The sequence below is a fragment of the Gymnoscopelus braueri genome, assembly GCF_963280865.1.
Source record: "Gymnoscopelus braueri genome assembly, chromosome: 16".
NCBI lineage: Eukaryota > Metazoa > Chordata > Actinopteri > Myctophiformes > Myctophidae > Gymnoscopelus > Gymnoscopelus braueri.
In genome coordinates, this window is record NC_137616.1 from 43977001 (window position 1) to 43986792 (window position 9792).

Genomic DNA, 9792 nt, shown 5'->3' on the forward strand with positions numbered 1-9792 from the left:
ACACACACACACACACACACACACACACACACACACACACACACACACACACACACACACAGTCCCTGCCAGTGCCTCAGTCCTCACATGCCACTAGTTGCATCATCTTTAAAGGGCACATCAGCCTGTTTGTGGGTCTCTTTGTCACTCTTAAGAGAGAGAAAGCAGAGGGAACAGGGTTATTTTTGTCCCAGTCATCTGCACAGACACAGTGCACATTATGTCCTCTGCATCCTCTCCTAGCTACAGTATCAGGAGGAGCAGTGGGTGCTTACAACGCCCGGGGAGCAGTTAGGGGTTAAGTGTCTGCCTCATGGACACGTCAACAAACACTCATAGACCCCCCGCCCCCCCCCCCCAGTTCGTCATACGATGGCGTCGCACGCTCGAAATAGTATCTACAAGCTCACAACTTTGTCGCATCCGTGGCGCGTGACACTATTGTATGGCAGATTTCATTCCTGCAAAACCATGTTTTTTTTATGTTTTTCTGATCTATTGGCTCTGATGCCTCAAAACATATCTTAAACATTTTAAAATCACACAAAACTTTCAAAACATCAAAACGCTGTTCTGTTGGTGCTGTCGATTAGATTTAATGATTTATATCCATTGTGCCATGATCTTATCCCTCATGCATATACTGTACATGCATATGGGACGTAATGTGGCACAATTATTATATCCATTAGCGTTCACAGGGCACAGGGTTTTACTTGGTAGCACTGGTGCACTCCTAAGTTAGGAGCACTAACCAAAATGTAAGGCGCACCGATATGTACTAGATTTTTTTAATCGATAGAAATGACAATATAACAGCACGGTTTACAAGTAACATAAAATGGTGAAAGTATCCCCAAAAAAACGTATGGTCCCGTTTTCGTTCATTCATCGTTTCATCATATTTTTATGTTTGCACAGATTACATTCTGTGTGCATATGCGACCAAAAAGGGCGCAATTTAGAGTTTTGCGTGATTTTGTGGTGTTTTAAGATATTATAGGTGTCAGACTTCAATAACTGTCATGAATAGGCTGATATATTATGAAACAGGAAGTAAGAATGGGAAAGGACCCATGTGACAATGAGTCAGGTAAAGTCTAGCTGGGCAGACACTAACAGAGACAATCAATACCACTGGGGAAAAAAATACAATACTAATTATTCTGCACAACAATCTGACCTGTGACTTAATCCCCTTTCCTTTATTGAATAGCTATGAAAACCCTGGACAACAGGGGGCACCGAAAGGCTAATTCATATACCTTGTTAAACAACCGTGTTGTATGTCAAAAGCCATGTTATATAGTATGTTCATCCGAAAAGAGAAGAAAAAAAGAATCTGCGTTTTTTGTCGTTACATAGGCTATACATGATATAGATACTGTATGTCAGTGGTTTTCAACCCTTTTCATATCAAGGTCCATTATTTATTCGGCATTTGAGCCCCTGACCACCGTTTGATGACATTTAGCCTCTCAGACCCCAAAACTTAGAATATTTTGTTACCGTTGGATACGATTGTGTCCACAATTCCATGCTGTATTGATGTTGGTACCATAGGAGAGATAACAGGCAAACGTTGATCAAAATAACAATTGTTTAATTAAGTAATGCAGATGTTTAACAAAACTCTTCATTTTACGCTCTCAAGAGTTAAAGATCTATATTTGGTTGCCAACTCTCCATCATTTAGCTGGGGACCACCTGGAACCCCCTCAAGGACCACTGGTGGTCCCCGGACCACTGGTTGAGAACCACTGCTGTATGTTATACATCTGAATTTGTGTAGTTGTGTAGAGTGTAGTCGACGTTTACCCGGGCTTGGCTGTAGGATGGCCTGCAAACCCAGGAAGACGTAACAATCCAGCCCCTTTCTCAGTTAAATTGTGTTCTAACATGAAAGTTAAAGGATAAAGATTCTCTGAACCCTGTTCATGTTTACTTTTAGCTGGAAGATTTTAAACCCATCAATACAAGGATTAAATTGCGCTAGTGCAGAGTTTTTGCAGCATATATATACTCTTAAGTAGAATGTTTGTTACTGACAGTCAGCCTGCTCATTGAGTGACCTTTGCAGTGTTCCAACACACACACACACACACACACACACACACACACACACACACACACACACACACACACACACACACACACACACACACACACGCACACACACACCTGGAGTGCTGCCAGGCAACAGGATTTTCTCGAGCATTATGAGTTATCGCCCGGCAACAGCCACACTTTGCTCTCTGTCCTTCATTCTTCCCTCTCTCCTTTATCGTTCCTCCCTCTCCCTCCTCCTCTCACTCTCTCATCCCTCTCTCCCTCACTCCATCCGTCCATCCGTCCGTCTATCCAGAGTCGTGTCACTGAACTCCTTACTGCACATAAAACCTGATCTATACTTGGTCGTGCGAAAATAGCTGATCTACAAGCGTACGTCTATGCTCACACTCACAAGCTTGTAGATCGGCTATTTTAGCACTAAGTCAGGCTTAAGGGCGTGGTCACATAAACTTCCATTCTATTTGAGCAAAGGGGGTGGAGAGGCGTGTTCAAGTAACTCATCTGTGAACTTTGACCTGGCTGGCACCAAACAATTGGAAAGAAGCGCCACTCGACAGCCATTCGACTTGTAGTTTTCTTCCAGTGAGCCAACCACTCCCCCCAACGTTACGTCAGACCAACTACGTGCCCTGAAAACCCGGCACTCATGCACAACAGCCCGCATCTGACAGACACAATCAGGAGGATCAAATGGCCGGCGCTCCTCTCCAAAAGTTGGAACTATTGTCCGCTGGAAGGGCCCAGGGCGCTCCGCTAGGAAGAGGTGCACTCCAGTGCGTCTTCTCCATAGAAATGCATGGCAGACAGGCGCTGCCAGCTAAAAAGAAAAACAACTGTGGAAAGGCCCTTAACACTGAACTCTGCCCTGGTAGAGACAGTGAGAGTTCAGATACTAAACATCAAAATGCTTGATTACGAACAGGGTGCTAATCCACAGCAGGAGCTTTCCTTTTCGTTGGCAAATGATAAAACATTGTGAAAAAACTGTTTTTCACACCACGGCCAAAACTACTCTCTCTCTCAAGACTGGTTCCAAGATTTTTTACCGTTCCGCGCGCCCAGCCATTTCCTCCAGTCCTCTACTTTGTTCAGTTTGGCTTCCTGTTTGACCCGCCAGCGGCAGAGAGCATTCTGGGTGTTTGGTTTCATGGTTCTTCTGTCTCTCTCTTGAGAGTCCACAACAAAGACGTTTTCAGTGGAGGGACACACAATATGGGACAGAAATAGACACAATGAAAAGAATATAGCGTCGCTGCCGGGTGGACACCTTGTATCTCCTAAAAAAAAAGCATCCATGTTATTGCTCACAACTTGCAAATGGACAGTGGACAGTCAGTGTGAAACTGGAATTACATTCAAGGTCTCTGCAGAACACTGACGATGGCTAAATCTGCACTCTTCTGAATGTATTCTCAGGGAGATTGTGTTGTTCTCTAGGCTCTATCTAAAAAGACTTGTGCCACTGGAATCCTACAGCTGCCCCAATGTTACCAATAAGCTCTATACACAGCAGCCACACATCCTTCACAGGTGTTACCAATCCTCCTATAATCCTCCTATAATTTGACAAACCTCTGTCACGGTCGGTGGTGAGGCCAAAATTGCTCGGCCCGGTTCTCCTCAGCGGCTGGAGCAATTGATCCGAAATTGCACACAGCCATTGACCATTACCATGTGCACCTAACAGCGAAGCCCGTTTTTTTGATTTCACCAAATCTCAGCTGTTTATTCGTGTTTTTATGTATCCCCCCACGGATGCGTCGACCGGGTATGGACTAGTAGTGATTCTAATGACGGCTCTGTTCCATTTTAGTGTAGCTCAGTGCTTCTCGAACCTTGTAATTTCAAGGACCGCCTAAACTCTGAGAGTGTATAAATGGAACCAAATGGATCCGTAAGGGGCCATTTGGAACCCCAATTTGAAACCCACTGGGGTGTTTCCAGTGAGCCAACATGCATATCAGCACTTCGTTAGTATTATTGGTAACACCTTCCTGAAGACAGTAAGGAAGAGGCCCCAATTTCTTTCCAATATGGCTGCTGTCCATAGAGCCTATTCTTCCTGAGAGAATATTTGCCTAATGTTGTGCAACAGCTATTACAGTACATTTCAATCCATAACCCAGGTTTACCCACTGGAACCCTAGCGTCCCTATTCCGGCGCAAACATTTTTGGTGAAAATAGCTGATTTACATTGTTTACTACTTGTAGATCGGCTACTTTTTGGCTACGAAATTTGGTATAGAGGGGAAAAAAGTGGGGCGCATAGTATGAACCCCTGGGGGACACCAGTCAACTGGGTCTCGTTCTCCTGTCTTCTGACGTTACGAATGGACGATGAAGGCTAATTTATGTCGCCCTCCCAACGGTTTTGACATTTCTGTACTCTGCTGCAATATAAGCCCTTAAATCCTTAATAATCGTAGCGAGGGTCAAATCTAAGACATTTCACGGATTTGACCGAAACACAACAGTGTTTAGTTCCAGGGAGTGAAAAGAAACTGAATTGGATTTGAGATCGGTACTTCTTACACACAAGACTGTAGCTGTCTGTTTTACCACATCTCATCTCCCAGCTTAACTATCTTTAAATTACCAATAATACATGAGCGGCTGTGATCTATCGTAATGATACCAATGAATTATGTTCTTTCCATGACACAAAGCTGTAACCACTCATATCTGTGGCATAATTCCGATACATCAGGCATGGCCTTCAGTTTGTTATTGCCTTTATAGAACGGTTGCCAGCGATTAGCGAACCAAATTCATCCACACTTTTTAACCAAAAACTGTATGGTTGCTTAACCAAAAAAAAACTATAGTAGCATAGCACTGCGTTGTCCTGATTATAGAACGGAGAACTTCAGTGTTTTTTTTTGTTTTGTTTTTAGGGGAGTTGCAATTTGACCATGTTACAAATAATGATGGCGAAGGACAAAAGTCTTCATCAACCATGTCAATGTTCTTCTATGAACGTCTTCACTTGGATGTTATATCACTCTGAATGGTCATTTAAAACTGCACTGTGAGATTCTAACCACTTGAACCCCAGCATCCCTATTCAGTTGGGGAACGTTCGCCAAAACAAATAGCAGATCTACAAGCTCACAACGTGTCTCATTCCGACGCGTTATCTGAGATTGTAGATCAGCTATTTTCAGCAAAAAGATTTGATGTAGACAGGGGGGAAAAAAACGGTCTGAGTACAGTTGCCACTCATAGGTCTGTGTTACTTAGAAGAGAGGATTTAAGTGGCAAACTGACATTGTAACTGACTCTATGACAATGAGTGGAGGATTACATACTGTATACACAATTGTTGCCAGCACAGAGATATAAACTAAATGTTGAACAGAATGGGGTAGGAGTTTAATTAACTGTGTCTGTCCGAGGCTTTTCGTCCTGTCATTGCCCGATTTCTAACTACTTTTAACCTGGCATCGCTATGTTGGACATGGAATAGCAACGATTGCCGGTCTACAAGCTTGTAGATCGTCAATTTTCGCTATTCATTGTACGATGAAGTATAATAGAGATTAAGTGGTTAATATATCGCACAAAAGTGCCAATTCGTGAGACATTTGAAACATTACAACGTCGTCTTCCTGGTGTAGGAATTTAAGGGGCTGTTTTGTCGCCAGGCCATCATCATTGCAGACACAAACTTGATCTCACTTGACATGCGTGGTCAAACAATAGACGGTTAATAATTTCCTAGCCTGCGATGCAGATATATCCTTGTTCCAGTGTGTTGTGCTGCTGAATGCATATGTTTTAGTGCCGAGCGCTGCCCACAAATGTAACGTCATTAATTGTCGAAATCATCACAACTGCTGTACTTTATATTGATTTGCTCACACCTTGAGATGTTCATCAGTGACACGTGATGGCAACGCTAGACAGCATTTTGAGTCAACAAAGTATACACTAAAATCAAACTTCTCTTGTTAAACAATATGTTTGTAGTTACTGTAAGTTATACCTGTTGGTATAGTAGTAAATTCAGTGACTTTTGTTATTCTTCTATTGATTTGCTCATTTCTGGGGATTTATCAGCTGGCTGATAAACTCCAGTCATGTCAATGTTGTTTGCCATAATGATATGTTCTGGTGCCTTTAATATCCACACTGCATCCTGTTGTGGTCCAGGAAGCAGGCGAGGGTCTCTGTACATCTCGAACGGGGCGAGCTACAAGCTCCCCAAAACAGTTTGGTGCAAAGATATCACCTTAGAAACAGACTAAATTGGCAGATTTTCCCAGATGTTATTCATGGACAAATACTTAAACATAAAAATGTTATGATTCGGTTATGGGTATTAGTCACAAAACCCTGATTAATAGTTAGTTGTACGACTGTGCCGTGCTTCAAAAATGCCCGAGCTGCAGGCTCACAAGCTTGTAGATCTGCTATTTTTGGGGCGATTAGGAATTGAGCATGAGAGAAAAATGTTGCAGAGATTCTGGACCTGTTACCCCAATACATAATAATGTCTATGTATGTACAATACTGTACCTGCACCGATTTTTATTTGGAACTTTTGCCAACAATCGTGCGTTCCCTTCAGTCGGTCACAATTGAATATGTGATGTTGAGTTGTGTTGTCAAAATCAGGTCTTCAGTTAACATAATGATATTTGTAACATAATTTAGAATATCAGCTATAGTCCAAATACTCTTTTTATTAGCTAGCTTTGCACAACTTAAAGGGTCATGTTATTTTGGCCAATACCAGCTTCAGTCCATACTGTAGAAACACGCACACACACGCAAACGGAGTTTAAGAAAGGTCTCATCAGTGGAAAGAATTGAAGATAAATAATGTATCTTGGGTTGTTGTTTTTTTTCCCCTGAGAAACCTGAACTCTTAAGGTCAGTTATTTTGTGGTGTATTTTTTTTTATTTCATCACGTCAGCAAGTGGTGGTCAAGACGAAACTATTTAGGCACATATTCAAAGTGACAATCAGACAAACATGTACCCATACTAAAAGGCTGCATCACAACGTTCTGTGACGTGTGATACTAGCAACTTTCTTACTCAGTAAAATCCTGTTGATTTAACTCAGAGTGTAGGCTACAAAATGGAAACAAAATGGAACCGAAAGGGTCCACTTTGGTTCCATTTGTACACTCCCTGAGTTGGCTTTTTTGCTGGACTATTAGGTCTATATCCATATCCGTAGAATACCTACCAGTGAAACTAAACTTTTTGTCACAGATACACTACAGCTGACTGTACATTGTTTTGGTGCGACCAATGCTCTTAACAAACACTGTTTTCCTCTGAAGGATTGCTTGATTGATTGATGGAGAATAAAGTTGAACTGGATCAAAAACGTCAAGATGCGTCTCTGTGCGTGTGCGTGTGCGTGTGCGTGTGCGTGTGCATGTGCGTGTGTGTGTTTGGCAGGATGTCCCAGCTCTATGACATCAAGCATTCTTACATATTCTGTTGTCATGTTTTTGGTGTGTTGCCTGTGTTTTGCTTTATTTGCGTTACTATGATCTGGTTGACTGGTCTGGCTTGTTATGTGTGAATGCCAGGTGACTGGAATGGATACAGGACGAGTGGGCACTTAGACATTGTGGGCATCTCAATGCTAGATTGGCAATTTTTTTTTCCAAAATGTAAAATAAAAATAAATGTAAGCTTGGAAAATAGTCAGTATATATGTATACCGTAAGTATACATGGTTTGAACATGCACGGTCCATCATTATCAGACATAAATTCACCCTTAAACGTTTTGTTTATGTCTGAAATGACTGGCTATCCACAGGTTTTGTAGCAATTGTAGAAATATTAGGCCTTAAATGTTAATGAATTTAATACACAGGACCACAATGGAAACAAGCCCCCTAGGGCTTTTTATCCTTTTAACAATCATTGTAAACAGTACCTCTGTACAATTTGCAAACTGTTAACAAAGTATTCATCAATGTAAAACAAAATGGAGAAAAAAAGGTTGGTCAACGATTTATAAAATAAATGTAAATAGAAAAGAAAATAGAAATAAAATGGTGCCCACTGCCCAGCGTTCTCAGGAGCCCACTGTTCCGGTTACCACTAGAATGACTTGAATCAAGTGACATAAATGACAGGCCTTTCTACCTCAGTGTTTCATTTAAATCAGACATTGTACAAATGTAACCACACAGACCCGCATTTTGCACAATTTCAGAGTTATAAAATGGAGTAATTAACACATGTCAGTCAATCAAAACTGTCTTTATTCCACAACTAGTTTAGATTGCAGTTACACATTTTAGACACTAGAGGTCACACAGAGACCCCAAAACATGTGTTAATGTCATAATCATCATCAGGTGGGTTGACAGCTTGGCTGGCCTGTCCACATGCACTGTAAACATCAGTATTCATGTATCCATCAGTGGTGGAAAGTAACTAACTACATTTACTCAAGTATTGTATTTCCAATTGCTGTACTTTTACTCCTACTCCACTACATCTCAGAGGCAAGTATTGTACTTTTACTCCACTACAATTATTTGAAAACATTAATTACTAGTTACTAGATTAGAATTTGTATTACAAATTGAAATTAGTCAATCTACAAGTTCCCAACGCGTCGTGGTGGGCGTTGTGAGCTGAATAAGCTACTATTTTCAATATTTGTACAATACAATATTTGTATACATATTGAACTTGTGAAATGAGACATTCTGCAGTATTCAGTATTGTTACTTTTGGTTGCATTTACACGTTTCAGCCACTAGAGGTCATACAAAGACACAACACACGTATTAATGCCACCATCATTCTGTTGAACTGATCATAGGATGAATTGTGTTTTAGTCGTGACTCGAGACACATGTTTAAACCGTTCAAACGGATCACATGTATTGTTAAAACACATATAATACTATATAATTATAAGCCATATATAGACCATGATATTCATTTTATCAGACATGCCCCTTTCCTTCCTATACAAACCCATTGTAAGTAACTTTAAACTTATTTTAACCATGGCATGTTTCATTGAAAACACCTGTCCTTGGTTCTGGTGACTGATATTGTCTAACTAATCTAATTGTCTAACAAATATAAATTAAATAAATGAAAAGGGTAATTGAACAAACATGTCCACGGATGTTACAATTCTACTCGTGCTCGCATAAGTACCCGTATCTTCTGTATTGTTCAATAAAAAGCATTTTAATCCGATCGTTGGCCATTTTCTCCATATGCCTTCAATTACCAGACCCTATCGGCTGGGAGGTGTATTGCACTGTGAAACATTATACCAACTCTATGAGAAAATGGCCACCAATCGGATCAAAATGCTTTTTATTAAACAATACGGAAGACACGGGTACTTCTGAGGGCACGTACATAATTGTAACATCCGTGGCCATGAGGTAAGCACTTTATATTTGAAATGTGAACGTTTATGTAGATGTACGGGCCATAACTGGAGAAAGTGCAAAAACCACGTTAAAGTTTCGTCATGACAGTCAGTCATGTTTCAGGGCTAGGTTTGTATTAGGAAGGGGGCGTGTCTGATAAAATGAATATCAAATATCTTAATAAATACTGAATCAAAGCAACTTAAAGACGGTCTGGGTTGCTCCTTTATAGCCGAGCTAGACATTATAACGACCCCAAACATGTTTGACAGTGAAATATCCCTTTAAACGGACGCCTTTAACAATTAAAGCCATGTCTTATAGCTCCGCCTGCGGGGTGGTC